The following is a 17,757-nucleotide window of genomic DNA, read 5'->3' as shown; positions in this document are numbered from 1 at the left end:
AATAATAATAATATTAACAATAATAATAATAATAATAATAATAATAATAATCATCAATAAATAATAATAATAATAATAATAATAATAACAATAATAATTGAAATAATAATACTAATAATAATAACCAATAAATAATAATAATCATCAATAACTAATAATAATAATAATAATAATAATAATAATAACAATAATAATTGAAATAATAATACTAATAATAATAATCAATAAATAATAATAATCATCAATAAATAATAATAATCATAACAACAACAACAACAACAACAACAACAACAACAACAACAACAACAACAACAACAATAATAATAATAATAATAATAATACAGTGATAATAATAAATAAATAATAATAAAATAATCAATAATTAATAATAATAATAATAATAATAGTATTATTATTATTAATATGTACAATTGTATATACACATATGTATAGTAATAAATAATCAATAAATAATCAAAGATCACTAATCTGTATTTAAAAATCACTAATTAATAAGTTCAATTCAGTTCAGTTCAACTGAGTTCAGTCAATCGGAACAGGCCCTTAGGTTGATTGGTCAAGGGTTAACCACTCGAGTAACCCCTCCCCGTCAAGTAACCCCTAACTGAACCCTCAAGTAACTCATTATCGAACTTCTTAAATAACCCCTAACCGAACCTCAACTTTAAATAAATTATCACTCCTAAATAGTCTGTACAATTCCCCTAAAGAATTTACTCACTTTTAAAAGTATATACAAATTACATCTCCCATTTGTTCATCACTTTTTTTTACCAATAATACACAAGACACATAATTGAATTAACAAAGCTAATAAATTGATGGTTAATAGGTAGCTTTTGGTTAATAGGCTACTCCCGTTTCATCAAAAAGCCATAATCATTTCCCAAGGAATAGTATTTTCACAATGGGTTACACACTACACTTACACTTCAAATATAATTAAACTTTACAAAATTTAAATAAGATTACATTTTAAAGCATCCAATAATGATTGTTTAAAACTTAAAAAACTAAACTAATTGCAAACACCTTATAAATTGTGCTAAAACCTCAACATTGCAATAACGAAAATTACAAAGTTATTCCATACATGTATCAAAATAGGTGGAACCCCAGTAAAAGTCTGTTGACATAGATTTGAGAGCCAATAAAACAAAGGAGAAATTAATATACGTAGTAATCCGCACTGCTTCTAATGAACAAACTTCAGTTGAACTGCTAGCTCAATCATAAATAGTTTAAGGCTTTAAACCATTAAAACCGAGCCTGCTCCTTATCCCCTAAAAAAAAAGTGAAATTTTGCAAAAGATTACAGATTATGATACATAAAATAAAATAAATACAGTAAGTCCAATCCGTTAAATGACAGGGTATGTCTTCATAGAATTCTTCCTCGGCTTCCACCTTGCAGGATCAGACTTCATCCGAGCATCTCTCTTACCTCCTTAAGCACTGAAAACACAATAAAATATTAGATTGGGAAGCAAACACATAGATTAAAAGGATAACATTTGGAGTTCCCTTGAACTCCAATGATCACAATTCAAACCCATATAATAACATGAGGTCGTGGAGATCTTATAACACCATTCAAAAAAAAAAAAAAAAAAGATAAAAGAGTCAAAAACATAAGTGAATGATGATCCATAAGCAAAGACACACATCAGCGTATGATGATCCACAACTGGACATTAATTTTAAAAGAAAACACACACAAACATGAGGGTATCATGTTAATCACACTGATGATAAGTAGTAGAAGGTTTTCAGCAATTCAAACTCCTTCCAAAATCAAACCCAAATCTCAACAGCTCCCAGAACTCCCAAAGGCTCTCCGCCCTTAAAACCCACTGCCTCACCACTTTCATGTTAGTTTGTAAGTTTAGGCTCATACAAGGACAACTTTGATCTGAATCAAATCGCAAGGATTGCATAGCATATAATTGTACACTCAAGGAGAGAATTAAACTTGGAGAGCCACCTGTTTAAAGGTTTCCTCAATCCAAAAGTTCATATTCTTTCGCCGAGGTTATACCAGTCATGCAACTCAGATGCCATTTTCAGAAAAATAAAAAAAAATATCGCCACTGCAACATATTCAAGATTCAGCAAAAAATCCCCAAAAGTCAGGGTTAGGGTTGTGGGTTTAGGGTTTAGAATTTGGGGGAGGGCCGTTTAATGTTGATGATCATAATCAAAGGAGAGAGAAAGAGAGTGGAAAACTGGGCAACGATCCCCAAAACACCCCAGCAATTTCACACTCATAAAATTCTTCCTCAATTCTCCAAATCGAAAAAAATCAAAGAAATGAGCTCAAAAACTGTCACATAGGAGTATGAACAAAATTAAAATCTAGGTTATCATCAGATTCAGAAATTAGGGTGAGTAAGATGAGCAAAATGCACGATTTCGACTGCAAAATGCAGCGATACTTGAGCAAAATGAGCTCAAGTATCGCTGCAGATTAGACAGCAGCAGTTGCACCTACATGACCATCGGCCGAGGCTCTTGACTTACGGTGATGGTGAATTCGACCAGCCCCACACAGACAATCCACACAAAGTTAATAATTTATAAGAAATTAAACACCAAATGAAATCAAGGGGAATATATAATATGTCAACAATGAGCTCATTATAAGCAGAATGATTGTAAACCCATAGGACAGCTAAACATGCAAAAGGCAGTAGCTAGACTTGCAGAATAACCACTGATAATCAGAATATTTCTAATAGACAGGTAAGTAGTCCATATTAATACAGGAGAATTCTCAAAGGCTTAGAATGTTGCGCAGGGGAAAATCATTGGAGAAAATTGAACTTCACTACTTAACTAAGACAAAGTACACATAATCACTAATAACCAAAGAGAGTTGATTCTTCAATCTGTTTATTAGACTATTAAGAATACTGACATAATGCAATGGAAGAAAAACATTTGATTTCTTTCTAACAGTTAATAAATACCTTCATCCATGCCTAAAAAAAAAATATTATTCAAACATTGCCTCAAGTAAAGCAACTACTCCTTCACAGCTTCATCCACAGACAACTCAAAATCACTACAGTTTATTTTACTTATTTAAGAAAGTTGAACATGATCAGCTTTATTAACCCCAACTTTTTGCTTTTGCAACATAATTGCAGCAGTCTGATTCTATGCGTTAGTATTATTCAATACTTCCTCCGTTTCTATTTAGTTGACGCGTTTGATTTAGGCACATATATTAAGAAGAGGAGTGATAGAGAATGAAAAAACAAGTGGGGTAACTTGTAAATGCAAGGTAAAAAAATTTACCCAAAAAGGAAACGTGTCAACTAAAAAGAAACTTCCTAAAAAGGAATACGTGTCAACTAAAAAGAAACGGAGGTAGTAGTATTCAGCTAAATTCATTCAAGAAAGATAACTTGATCAACCTAGATGATTTTTTACAAAAAAATTGACATGCATAGGGAAAAAATCTATATAATCACTCTAAATACAAAGAATTAACATGGAAACATATTCTAAAAACTCCCCTTAATGTCTCGACTTAGTATTTTCCCTTTTTTCTATGAAACCATTGAATAATGAAGGAGCCAGTAAATAAAACCCAGATAAGTGAAAGAAGCATGTGATATTACGACTTTAAAAAATGTGGAAAATAAGAAAGAAACGGGGTTGAAAGAGAACAAAACTCCTTCTGCAGTAGACTTTTGCTGAGGGAGAAGTATAAGCTGTTTTAACCCTATAAGCAATTGAGAATGTCAAGGGAAATCATGTGGGTAGTTAAGAAAGAGTTAACTGAAAAGACTAAATATAAAACAAGTGAAAGGAAATATAGAGTAGAAGACATCAACAACCAATATATTACATATTTACATAAGAACATAAAGACGACCATCAGACTACTGAAGAATTAAAATAAAATTATACTACAGATGAATCTCACTTCTGGCATTCACCATTACCTCATTAATCATTCCCCATTTCAAACTCACTCCAGGGTGTTGGATGCTTGCACTTCATCTATTTCTTCATAGGCATACTGAGAACAAAACCCACAATGGACAAGCAACATCATCACTTAGAATAACAAATAGCTTAATAACACCAATAAAAAGATTCATGACATCAATTTTGAGAGATTCAACGCTCGCAATTTATAGCTCTTACTCATTATTACGTATTGTGAATTTTAGAAATACACTTCCTACTTGTGTATCCATCAATTTATCTATTAGCTCACTCCCTCATTTTCAAAGCCCTCATTTTCTCACTCCCTTTCTATTTTACCTCACTCATACAGTCATAATGAGCAAAATATATGCGCGCGCACCGTTTAGAAAATTCACACACTTCCAGAGTTGATAGCCCATCACATAATATTTTACAAAATCTGAGAAATAATGTATGAATGCCACATACTTTTTCAACAGGGAAAGGAACTCAAAACCTTCTACACCAGGCACAAATTGTCTGGAAATGAAATTTTATCCCCCCCCCCCTCTCTCTCTCTCTCTCTCTTCCTCTCTCTCACAACCCGATAATATGTATGGATGCCACATAAATTTTCAACATGGAAAGAAACTCTAAACCTTCTACAACAGGGGTATTAATTGTCTGGAAATGTGGTTTTATTCCCCAAACAAATTAAAACCAGCCATTATAATTCATAATTGGTTGGTGCTACCCCTAACTTAGGACCAGCCTCAGTCAATCTGTAAAACCGTACCCCAAATCATGGTCATTGTCCCAAGACTTTACTGATAAATTTAATTAGAAACTCAGTACCATTATTGTCATTAATTAGCATCTATGGATAAGTCCCTATAGAAAATAGCTCATTCACATTCAAATGGATTGTAGCAAATAAAAACTTTCCTTTCAGAAATTAGTATGATCCAAATAGGGGATTAAAAAGGCATACATGGAATTCAACATTGGCCACCACTGAAGTGATTGCACATGCCTTGTCAATCCAGGAGCTGCCACAAAAGTGCTGCCATTACCGCCACCTCCATATCCACCACCGCCATACCCACAACTTCCTCCTTGTGGAGGACCTGGTGTCCTCTCATTTGCAATACTCACACGGATGTTACGCCCATTCAGAACCTGTACGTACATCAGTGCACAAATATTTTTTGTAATGATGATCTGCATGTGTATTTTGAATTTCTGAAAAAAGAAAAACTTTGGAAGTAGATAGGTTGTCTGTTCTCACCTGGCCATTCATGGCAGACAATGCACTGTTTGCAGCTTCAGCATCTGCAAAGTTGACAAACCCAAATCCCCTAGACCTTTCGGTGTTTCTCTCACACCCTTGCTGTAAATTACAAAAAAATGAATGAATTAAAAAGACTGCAGACTTAAAGACCAATATGTAAAACTTGCAATACAGTTGTCTATGAAAAACAGCTTCAATGAGAAATGGCTAATACTCACCATCTACTAATTCACCAAAATTGGCAAATGCGTCCTTCAATGAGCCGCGCCATCAGTTGCAAATGAAAGACCTGACGTGGGCATAATAGTTTAGTTAAAAAGTTCCATACTAAAATTGCATAAATTATTTATTGTATTAATCAATCAAATACCTCCAACAAAAAGCTTTGCAGAAGACATGCATCGAATAGCAGTCATCATAGATGAGTTGAAAGTTTGTGAGATGCTTTGACAAAGAATGCTGTCAATTTTGTTTAGGAACACAATTTTCGACAATAATCTGCACAGAACATAGAAAATCAGGCAGGTACTACAATTTAAAATCTCAAAGGAAAAAGTCCACATTTCACAATATCTTAAATTCAAATTTCAATCTATCCTCAAAAAAATAAAAATAAAAAAAATTAAATTTCAATAGGAGAACCGGCAAGTTTGTAAAATTTTTAATTGCCATACACTATAATCATATGCTTCACACTAAATCATCATAGGGAGAAAGGTTTCCCACAATCTATACGCTAAAATGTATAATCTCATAGGAAGAGCACTCAATGGGCTTTACAATTCACATGCTCAATAAAAATAAAAAATAAAAAAATAGAACAATCTTGCTGTTATAGTAGTTGCTTCAATAAAATGGTTTAATACTCTAGACTTATATATATGACAACATACAAATTGCAGTATTTATACTTCATATGGGTCACTTGAATGTTATATATTTGATTGATTGTTTTTTTCATATTCAGTATGACAACAAACAAATTGCAGTTTAACAAAAATATATCATAAATTAGGAAAGAATACTGTACTAAGTTTCTGGACATAAGATACGAGTAGGATAGCATCATCTTTGCCGAGGTTGAAAACAATGGCATCACCTCCAATTTAAGCAAACCTCATGAGATACGAGTAGGATAGCATCATCTTTTGCTGAATTTTCCCTTTCAATTTGCTTAATTCTTCAATTCCATTTGTGAATTTCAAAAGCTTTATAAATCAGTAATTTACTATTTTCTTTTTCAATTGGTTTTACAACTGTAGAAATTAATTTAATAGTTCACCTGTTAGTAGAACGTAGCTCAACTGTTTAAAATAGATATAACACCAAAGTCTTTGTCATCGGTTAAAGTTGGTAGTAGTACTTATGAACTCCTAATATACTCAACTAAATCAACATTCAACAAAACCGGACCTTTTCTAGATAGATTATTAGCCAAAACACTGCGAATTCGCTGATTCTTTTGGAATAATGGATTAATATTCAAAACCCATATATAAAACCTAATTGAAATTAATGGGTTTTCATGAGCCTTCAATTCATGGTTTAGCGACAAATGCCAATCCTTTCTCGATAAAATCTGAGTTAGGCCAGGTGAAGTTTTTTCAGTCGTGTGTAGTTAATGAAAACTAAAGAGGACATTTTCGATAATCAAAATCGAAGAAGGGGTTTTACAGACTACTTGCATACCAAATCAATTGAACTAAAAACAAAATTAAAACTAAAAAATTAAAGAAAGAGGAGTTACAGATTCATCAACAAAATTAAAAATAAAGAAAATCGAGTACCAGATTCATCCAAACGATCCGAGAAAACCCCCTCGAGACGAAGATTTCCATCGGTCGATGAAGTTAGATTCTGCTGAGTTACTCCCCTAAAAAACAAGAAGATCGAAAATAGAGAACGAAATTAGGGATTGAAATGGGTAAAAATTACAAACATAATGAAATAATTACTCGTTAAATTTCCACCTTGTATGAAAGAGAGAGAGATGAGCAATTCCAGAAGTTCCAGAAGCACCAAAGAACATTACCGTGTACATAAAATCCTATATCAATTACGGAGTACTCAACCCGGTAAAACAAGGTTTATGTCCCTATCAAACTCCGCAAACTTAAACAGTGTATTTTTTTTTTTGGACGAAAAGATAAGGTCGAAGGAGTACATTTGGTAAGTCGTAACTCGTTAGGAGTAGGATTGTATCACAAGGTTATGCCTATAAATATATGATGTACATACTCTTTATTTTATTTTTTATACAGAGTAATTAGATACGCATTGTTCACCTCCGCTTCATCATGGTGATTGATGAAGAATCAAATACTAAGATGGATTTAACAGTCCAAAATAAGATGCATTTTCTTATAGGCATATTAGCAGCACTTTTTGTAGGTTTTTTACTTACGGGATTTGTTTCCTTTATCTTCTTCCTATCAGGCCTGAATTTAGATTTGAGGTTGATTCTCTTGAGGTGAAATCATCAACTGTGATGATTTCGAATAATAATGATAGTGTAGGTTTGGATCTCAATGTAACTCTTTCCCTAATTAACGAGCAACCAATATTGTTCGACTCATTCATGGTATTACTTGCTTACAACAATGATGAATTTGTCCTCTCCTCGATTACACTTGATACTTTTTACGAAAAGAGTCATAACCAGAAGAAAAAGATGCAAATTGGGATGGCGATTGAGAATTTTACAAATAAGGAACAAAACTTCCCGTTGGAGTTCACTTTAAAAATTGCAGGTCGTTATCAGAGTATCAGGGGCCAACAAGAAACTGCTATAGACCGTTTCAAGATTGCTTGCAAAGGCATTAAAGTTATGCTAATTACATCCTCGTCTAATATCACATCAGGAACAATGCTCGATGGGCCACTCCTTTGCAAATGAGTCGTCAAGTATTAGGGTACCAAAATTGTTTATTCTTGGATTATTCAATAAAAAATTGTTGGATTGTATTAGAAATTTGATCGATCTATGTCATATTTTTTTTACTAAGTCATTTTTTTTTTTTGACACACATACTTATCTAATTCAACAATACTTTTTTTTTTAAACGGTAATTCAACAATACTTTGTTGAAGATATTTTAGCTGCTTTTGCTTTTCGTACTTATCTAATCAATATGTCTTCCATCAAGTCAAATTGTTTTTTTTTTTTCCTATTTTCTAGCCTAAATTAAGTTTGTTTGTTATGCCTTCTGTACACCACTACTTCCATATAATATAACCCTTATAAAAGCCAAATTGGGTTGAGGAAGTTGGACGATTTTGCCCCTGCCATAATATTTTTCTGTTCTTGCTGAATGCTTCCCTTCCGTTTTTGCCTCTTCAACTTGTTTTTGGTTTTATCTTTTGTTTTGTCGTCTTTTCCAGCCTTTCTCAGCTTCACTGTAATTTGCTCCTTTTTTTCATCTCTCCTCATCTCCTCTCAACCTCTCTCCTCAATCTATCAAGGTAATCCTCTTCTCGAATTCTAGGCCAGGGTTCTTCATTTTGAACGCTAATCCTATCCCCATAATTCTTTGGTTGTTTAATTTGGTGAGATTGATGGATTTAGGGTTTATTTCTTAGAAAGGAGAACCCATCTTTCTCTCTCCTTTTTTAAAACCCACTAACTCCATTTTCATCCAACACTGAGTCGTGCACCGATTCACCAAACCCAATCAACAAAAGCCTATGATCGCCGGAAAATGGCCACAGCATCACCAACATCTCCACCGTCTCAACATCCACGAATTTCAAGTATATCGCTTTGTTCGTCAATCCCGAGGAACGCCTTCATCTTGAGCATGCCCAGAAACATGCTCATTGATCTTCCTCCTTTTTCAGGTAATTTTGGTTTTGATTGTTTCAAATTGAAATTGATTCTAAATTTTTGTTGAATGAATATTTTTACTTAAAAAGCTTTTGATGCTAAACTACTTCATTAGTCACAATATTTGATGCTTAAGGTTGTAGAGTTTGATTCTTTATGAATTTTGTGTCTCTTGATGTAATGCTTAATGTGTAAGAAACAATTTGCTCGCTTGCATTCTAGGTATGTCAAATTCTGATTTTATATACTCCTTAAAGAGGGTTCAACGATTATAATTTGAGTGTTCCATTGTTTCTGGGTTTGTGTAGAGTTTCAAGCTCAGATCTTTAGGGTTCTTCTTAGCTTGATTGTTTCTGATTTTATTTTTTGGCGAATTTTGTAGGAAACCCAGATGTTCAAGATTGAATTAAAGAAGATATTCTTGATTGAGTTGTCAGTGTTTGTGCCAAGGTGAGTTCATTCGAATCTAATTTAATGTTATATTATTTGCTTTTGTCTTGTAAATATTTGATCTTAAAGTGTTCGATGAATTGCTTGAATGAAATAGATTGTGGGTATTTTCTAATTTAATCTAGGGGTTTATGTTTTCATATCCATAACCCTTAATTATGAATTGCAGGTGATTGATGATCTAAATCTTGCCAATTTACTTGGTGTTTGAGCTCTCCATTAAGTTCTACTTTGACTTGGGGTTGAGTTTTCCATCATGAATCTCATCTGGGTATGTCAAATTCTGATTTTATATACTCCTTAAAGCGGGTTCAAGGATTATAATTTGAGTGTTACCTTGTTTCTGGGTTTGTGTGGAGCTTCAAGCTCAGATCTTTAGGTAGTGTCAGTTTCATGATTTTGTTTGGGTATTTCATCTTTGCTTGATTAATTGATCTGATTTTTCAAAGATTTTATCTGTTATTTTTTGGTAAAAGACTTTTTAATGATTTGTGGTTGCAGATCCGAAGAAAATATAAGGGACCATGCCTCACTAATCACTATCGACCTCACCCAAATCGACTTGGACTCTGTAAGATTTTAGCTTTTATTTTTATTTGTTAAGTTTGTGTAAAAGTTTTACCTTCAATTTCATTAATTGTAATTGATAATTGAATTGAAGTAGTGATGATGAAGTACTAAATTTTGAATGGATTTTGATCTGGAGTTAATTGGTGGAAAATAGAAGTACTTTTGTTTAGAGATTGGGGCGTTGGTCGATGTTTGGTGAATCAGCCTACCAATGACCTGAAGATAAATGCATTGTATTTAATTGGTTGTTAGGTTTAGTTGACAATTTTGCAAACTTAGGGACATCAGTTTGCTGCGACTGCTGTTTTTGTTATAACTTAAGCTTGTGAAAGGTATACAAACACAGTAGGGATAGTTTTAAGTGATTGGTAATCTGGAGGTGAGTTTTAATATTATTTTTAAAATTTGTTTCAGTTGTACTGTTCCTCGTTATCTTATAATGTCAGAAGTATGAGTCTAATTCAACCTTTTCTCACAATGGTGATTTCAGGGCAAGCAATAGTAAGGTGTTTAGAAGGGTGCTATAATGGAATTTCAAGAAGGTTATAGGTATAACCCTTGATTGGGATGTTGTAGGTTAGTAATTTTTATGAATTGTGTTCTTTATGAATTAAAAAGTAATTTTTATTGTTCTCGATGTTGGATGAAAATAGTGAATTGAATTGTACTATAATGATCACCATAGAGGGGTTGGGAGCTCACGCAATTTTTTTACTTTGTTGAATATGATGGTTTGAAAGTGAGAATACGAGGAGCAAATCGTTCATGGGATTATTTTTGAGTAATTATATTTTTTTGGGTCAAATTATGTCTTGTAGTAGTTTTGGGTAAAATTGATAGCCTTTTGAATTGAAATTTAATTAGACTAAGTAGATGGATTTGTGTGTGTCTGATCAACAGGTAATTATAACAGAAGCTTCAAAGGTTATTCGAGATGCTGGAAAGAAGATGAACCTTATGTCTTCTTTGAATCAGAGAATTGCTTCTTCAAGACCACCATCCAAGAAGTGGAAGGTATGTCAATAATGGGAAGATACTTAACACAAGTGACTTTGCCCAAAATCTTGAGAACTGACATGCCTAACACCATAGAATTTTTCCTTCAGCGTCAATGAACATGATGTCTTGCAGTCTCTGATTGCCTAATCTATGTCAAAAGATTTATAGTAATAAATGGCACTAATGTTAGTAATGTTTCTTGATTGTTGTACACTCTTAAACCAGTTTCTAAGGGTTTGTTTGGCATTGTTGTGGTTTTCTGTTTTTCGGTTTTTTGTTGTATAAAAGTATATGATATATGCCCCATAATAAATAAAAAATTATTTAAACTTATTAAAATCATAATAATTTTGAAAACTGACAACAAAAAAGTGGAAACACCTTTTTCTTGTTTCTTGTTTTTGGTTTTTAGTTTTCAAAAAAACAGAAAACTGAAAACCAAAAATGATACCAAACAACCCCTAAAGATCTGGTTTTCAGTTTTTCACTCATGTCACTGATAAATATGATTGTGTGAGACTTGGGTGTCCACTATGTTTAGTCAGAGGGAACTCTAGAAGCTGGGAATATTTATTGGAGAGAAAAGTTGTCCCTTTAAAAGAAATCAGATTTGTTACTTTATCTGCAATGTCTAATCTCATCTTATGTCCTCTTGTGGAAAAACAACTCTTTTAAGGTTTGGGTTATGTGAATAAGCTAGCATGTGAGAGAGAAGTTCATAACAACTGTATCTTTTTGTTTCGAGGTGAAGATAATGGTTGTTTTAGTTTAGCGATCTCCTGATGGGTGATGTTGCTGCCTTCTCATCAGTCCAGACTCCCGAGCACCTCCCAACATGACATGTGACTCTTTCCTTATTGAGGTGAAGATAATGGTTATTTTAGTTTAGCGATCTCCTGATGGGTGATGTTGCTGCCTTCTCATCAGTCCCGACTCCCGAGCACCTCCTCCCAACATGACATGTGACTCTTTCCTTTTTGCGGTTATACCTTCCTTCAATCACTGCCCAAACTAATCCCCTACCCTACTGACCCCAAACCTTTATCACCCCACCCAAACCCACAAAAAAAAAAAAAAAAAAAAAAAAAAAAAAAAAGCGAAAGAATTTAATAGTCTTCACTTCCTGCTGTCATGTAACTGGAAGAAACTGTTCAGAAAGAGGAGAATAAATGGAAATTAATTATGCTAGGGGAGATTGAAGAATGTTGATGCACATCGTATATGGTAACATAATAGGAAAATTGTCTCATAAGCTAAAAGTTTAGTGAATTTTGTATATATTGTCATTTGGTGAGTCAACTTTCTTTTTGGAAATCATCTATGTCAGAGTTGTAGTATGTTTAAATGCAATCTATGAATTGCTTAATTGAGGGAGGGTAAGAGGGTGGGATTTAGATGGATGTGTGAGGTTGTTTATACTTTATAGCTAGGACATGGGTTTTTCAGAACAAGTCTCAGTATTGGCTTCCAAATTACTATGTACGAAGTACTACAGTAGAATCTTTAATCGTAGAGAAAGTGGGATCAATAATGAGCTTTGTTAACTTGTATTACTTGTTGCTAGGAGAATAGGATATGGTTAATGTAAATATATAATGGTATATAATATAATCCATTTACCATGTGCTTCTTGCCGTAGAGATGGGTGGACCATTGGATTTAGACTATCTTGCATTAAGCAAATTGAGATGTGACGATTTGATTTGATGTTGTGTAGTATGATCAAAGCCACAAAATAATGCTGGTGAAAGAATAATGTCACTATTTCCTTTTCCTTGCTAGCATGCTGTGTAATTGCTTTTGTGTGTTGTTGATGATTTTATTTGATGAAATGCATATCTTGAACCCTTTCTTTGTTGTGCTTGTGTGGTCAGGCTATTCTTTATGTCTTAGTTTTTTGTGTGACTGACCCACTAAACATGACCTTAAATATGTTGGTGAAAGTCAATTTTAGAAGTTTTTTGTGGGAAGGTAAATAACCTTGCGTTGGTGGTTAAATTTAAACTTAAAACTGGCATTTCTAATACAAAGGTCAGGTTGGTATAGTGTTGCATATTATATTTCAGAATGTATATGAGATTATGAGTGATGTGCTAAATGCAACATAATATGATACTACTATTTGGGAGTTGTATTTTCCTGTATATGATGATTTCAGCATTTCACCTTGCGAATTTTTTAATTAGAGTAATCAGATGTCATTGATTATGATAATATATCAAATGACTCGCATTGTTATTAGTATTGATATCCTACATAATTTATTTCCTTTCAGGTTGCTTTGGATTTCTAACATAGACGAATTCTGGACAAAGGAGGAGGTGCTGGGCCTGCTTCTAATGGCGTCAATGCGGCTGTTAGACTTGTTTTCTTTACTGTTATCTATTCACTAAACTTGTTATATACAGGTATTAACTATAGTAAGCAGGCAATGCTTTGCAATGAGTTTCATTTTCTAGCATAAGTGATAAGACAGTCGCAATTAGTTTAGTTTTTAAAGTATTAACAATCGTTGCCATTAGATGCTTTAAAGTGTAATCAACTTACAATTTTGCAAAGTACAAGTGTAATAATTTTTTTTCCTAAGAAAATACTTTTTCTTTAAATATCATCGTGGTTTTTTTTAATGAAAGGATAGACATAGACTATTATTCAAAAGTCATTATGGAGTTTTTTTTTTTTTTTTTTTTTTTTTTTATTCAGAACATAACCTATTATCCAAATGTTATGAGTTTTGAATAAGGAATAACCTATTAAGTATTAACCAACAATGCAAATTTATTTAGAGGTGACACAATTGTGTATGATATTTATGGATGAGACAACTATTGCTCCCTTTGTTTTGAATTAATCGTAATATTGGGTGTTGCACAAAAGAAAAAAATAGGATGGGATCAAAAAGTGAATTTTATGACATCATCTATTTGGTGTAGCAGGTCACACCATGTGGGGGGGGGGGGGGGTTTACATCAGTTATTTTGTTAGGGTTATCTGAGTTATTCAGTCATGGGTAACTCGAGTTACTCGTTCAAGGGTTATTTGAGGGGTTGGGACACGGGTTACTTAAGGGGTTTACTCAAGCAAGGGTTACTCGAGTCACTCGATCAAGGGTTACTAGAGGGGTTACTTGGTCAAAGGTTACTTGAGGGGTTACTCGAGCTACTCGGTTAGGGGTTATTTAATGAGTTCGGTACGGGGCTATTCGAGTAATTTGGTTAGGGGTTACTTAAGAAGTTTGGTAAGGGGTTACTTGAGGGTTCAACCAAGGGTCACTTGAGGGGTTACTCAATAGGGTTTACTTGAGGGGGAGGGGTTACTCAAGGGTTGAGTCATGAATTACTCGAGGGGTTACTTGGCAGGGGTTATTTGAGTAATCCCAACAACTCGAGTAACCCTGACAACTCGAGTAATCCTATACCGAGAAAGTCAAGTAAACCTTGATGCACGATATAACAAGCTGCATACAAAAATTTGTGATTTTTTAATGTAAATTATAATTAGTTAGATATATTTATTTGTTCGTAGAGAGAGAAATAATAATAAAAAAAAAAGTGTAAATTGGGTTGGTTAGAGAGATAATAAAATAGTCGTGGACTCTTACCAAAGAAAGTAGCGTTGCAATTATTATGAAACGGATTGTGGCATGGTTACTTGAGTTAAGGTTATTCAAATTATTCAGTCAGGTGTTACTCGAGTTACTCGGTCAGAGATTACTTCAGGGGTTGAAAAAAGGGATTATGCAGTAAATTGATGATATCCTTTTCATCACAAATGCTCTACATTAAATATGATAAATTTTTTTTCTTAGAGACCTATCATTTATGTATGATATCAATAGTAATAACACTAATATTTCAATACAACTTAATTATACTTTACACAATAATGCAATAATTTATAACGTATACAGGCATATATCATGTACAAATTTACAAAAACTAAGTTAATTAGCTTACTTATATGTCTTGCTAATAATTTTCTTAATAAGGTTTACAAACCGGTGCGCGCGCATCGCGCACGGCGCTCTCGGACTAGTGCTTATAAATATTGGTATTCTAATTCTAAATAAAATCATTTAGAATTTCTTTCCTTACAAATACGCAGTACTCCGTTGTTCGTTTTTATATATTTATATACTACATATTTTATTACTTTCATTTTAAATATTCAATATTATCGAACACTTTATTGACCGAATAATCATATTACTCTTAATATAAACCAAAAGTTACTTCTACTGAATTAGTTAGTCTTACGAAGTTTTGTGGAAACATAAATATAAGGATTTTTGACTTTTGCTACGTGTGTTTCACTTTTGCTCCTAGGAATTTTTTTTTATTTTTTTATTTTACTACCTATCAAATCCTTTTTTATAAATTTCGCTACCGGTTAACGTTTTCGTTAGTGAGATCCAATCACCCTAATTACCACCTTTCGACCACCACTACCTCCTTAGCCACACCCTAAATGCCTCCCTGTCAGCCACCAAAATTTTTTTAAAAAATAAAAATAAAAAAAATTTAAAAATCAACCACCAAGCCCAGCCCTCCCGTTAGCCCCCTCCCCCCTAACGGCGGCCGGCGAACCCAACCCCCATCCTTTCCCCCACCACCGCAGCCCCCTCCCTCCCCCCACCATCGCAGCCCCCTCCTTTCCCCCACCACTGCAGCCTCCTCCTTTCCCCCACACCATCGCAGCCCCCTCCCTTCCCCACCATCGCAGCCCCCTCCCTTCCCTTCCCCCACCATCGCCATCGCAGCCCCCTCCTTGTCCCCACCATCGCAGCACCAAAATTGACCCTAAAATCGACCCAAAAATCGATTTCCCCCAAAATCGACCCAAAAATTGAAGATAATCACCAGCCCGAGACCGTTTCCTTCGCCGACGAAGCTGCACCCTTGTTTTCCGGCGAAGTTGAAGTCCTTTTTCCCTAGAAGCCGCAATCTGTGTTGGTTGGGTCGAGGCAGCAAGAACCAGGGGGAAAAGGGAATGGCTGGGCTGCGTTCGAGGGGGAAAGGGAGAGGGAAAGGATCGCCGGCAGAAAGGAGGGGGTTTGGATGCCTGCCGCCGGCAGAGGGGAGGGGGGAGGGAGGTGGTTAACAGGAGGGTTTGGTTTTTTTTAAATTTTTTTTAATTTTTTAATTTTAAATTTATTATTTTTTTTTTTTTAAAAAAAAAAACTCAACGGAACCCATCCGCATTCTGTTAACTGGTAGCGAAATTTTAAAAAAAGGATTTGATATGTAGTAAAATAAAATAAAATTTTTGCCAGGTAGCAAAAGTGAAACACACCTGCTTTAGAGGTAGCAAGAGTAAAAAAATCGTAAATATAATTTGGTTAATTTAGTCATATCAATGTAACAATAGAAAGCCCAAAATATTCCTACAATTTTTGCTTTTCTGCTGTGGTGGAGTTTTCCTCATCGCTTCTTGCTGCTTTCTTGAACCCTGCGTTTGCATAACATAAGATGGTAGGAACAAGTAGTCACCATTGTCACACCTGGACAATAATAATATACAAGATGCCAATTATAGTATGCAAATATAATCAATGGTATTAATGGGGAACAGCAGCAGCAGAAGTAGATGAAGAAAAGGAATTGGAATTTGAGGTGAGAATCCTGTGATTATGGCGGATTCGAAGAGCGAAATTTGAAGAAAATCGAGCTAATATTGATCTTGTCGCCATGTCTCTTGAGTTCGTTCCTCTTCTGCCTTCTTCCCTCTCGATATCTTTCACCATATTAAATCTAAACCCCCAACGCCTACTTCACGTGTGGAGCTATTAATCACCGGTGTTTGGGTCGGGTTAGTGTGGGTCAAATCAACTCAGGTCGGGTCAAGTGAAGTTAATAGAGTTGTTTGATACTGCTAATCAATCCTAAAACTCCCATCATTTAACAGATTTGGCCTTGTTAAAAATGGTTTTACAGCATCATCACATGGCAGAATTGACAGGAGGTGAAGCATACAGCTTCAGACAAACAGAACCTCACTTGGTTTGCATACACTAATAACAATCTTCCAACTCAATCAAATGTCTCAATAGATAGCAGTATAATTACAAGAAGCACCAATGGGAAAAGAAGCATGGAAAAGTAAAGAGCAAAGTGTCATTTTCAAAAGAATAAGGCAACAATTATGGCTTGAGACATCCAAATTGAGATGTAAATTTAGATTGTTATGCAACCTTTACATTGAATATGAGTACCTTAACAATTTAGATTTTTTTTTTTTTTTTTTTTTTTTTTTTTTTTTTTTATTTGTCAAAAAAAAAACAAAGTGTACAGCATGCAATGTACTCTTAGGATTGGAATCTTGGATTAATTCTATAATCTATAATCTATATAAAAGCCCCAAGCACCCTATATAAAAGTCCCAAGCACCCTTACTATTCCCAATCTACTGTATGAACAGGAAATTGACGCTATTGCCCTTAGCACCCTTCCCTGATTGACCAGATTTCCAGGGGTAGTTTGGTCTATTCGGGTTGCCCATTTCTCTCTCCTGCTTTTGCTCCTCTCATTCTCAGTTCCTCACTCTTCTCCTAAGCATCCTCAAATTTCTCTCTCTCTCCTCCATTGAAGCGCACTCTGAGTTCTCCATTAAAGCGCACTCATGAGTCATGATTATTGTTGTTATATTGTCATTAATTTCTTTAATCAAGTTGTCAAGGGTCAAC

The 17,757-nt window shown here is 34.2% G+C and overlaps 2 long non-coding RNA genes across 3 annotated transcripts; one reads left to right on the top strand and one right to left on the bottom strand.

Moving 5' to 3' along the window:
- Positions 1–920: 920 nt before the first annotated feature.
- On the bottom strand, positions 921–7,493 carry LOC110695729. Its single transcript, XR_002506189.1, has 8 exons — positions 7,204–7,493; positions 7,021–7,106; positions 5,604–5,731; positions 5,452–5,522; positions 5,231–5,332; positions 4,934–5,121; positions 3,975–4,051; positions 921–1,476 (listed from the first exon to the last, which is right to left on the bottom strand). It is a non-coding gene; the product is annotated as an uncharacterized LOC110695729 (long non-coding RNA).
- Positions 7,494–8,454: 961 nt separating this feature from the next.
- Positions 8,455–13,665, top strand: LOC110695730. Of its 2 annotated transcripts, XR_002506190.1 has the most exons (7): positions 8,455–9,070; positions 9,439–9,506; positions 9,676–9,777; positions 10,008–10,077; positions 10,567–10,652; positions 10,977–11,090; positions 13,351–13,665. It is a non-coding gene; the product is annotated as an uncharacterized LOC110695730 (long non-coding RNA). The 2 variants fall into 2 exon arrangements; XR_002506191.1 differs by lacking the exon at positions 9,439–9,506.
- The last annotated feature ends 4,092 nt before the right edge of the window (positions 13,666–17,757 follow it).

This window comes from Chenopodium quinoa, unplaced genomic scaffold (assembly GCF_001683475.1).
Source record: "Chenopodium quinoa cultivar QQ74 unplaced genomic scaffold, ASM168347v1, whole genome shotgun sequence".
NCBI lineage: Eukaryota > Viridiplantae > Streptophyta > Magnoliopsida > Caryophyllales > Amaranthaceae > Chenopodium > Chenopodium quinoa.
Note: the sequence above shows the minus strand (reverse complement) of the source record. Positions and strands in the feature narration are given on the sequence as shown.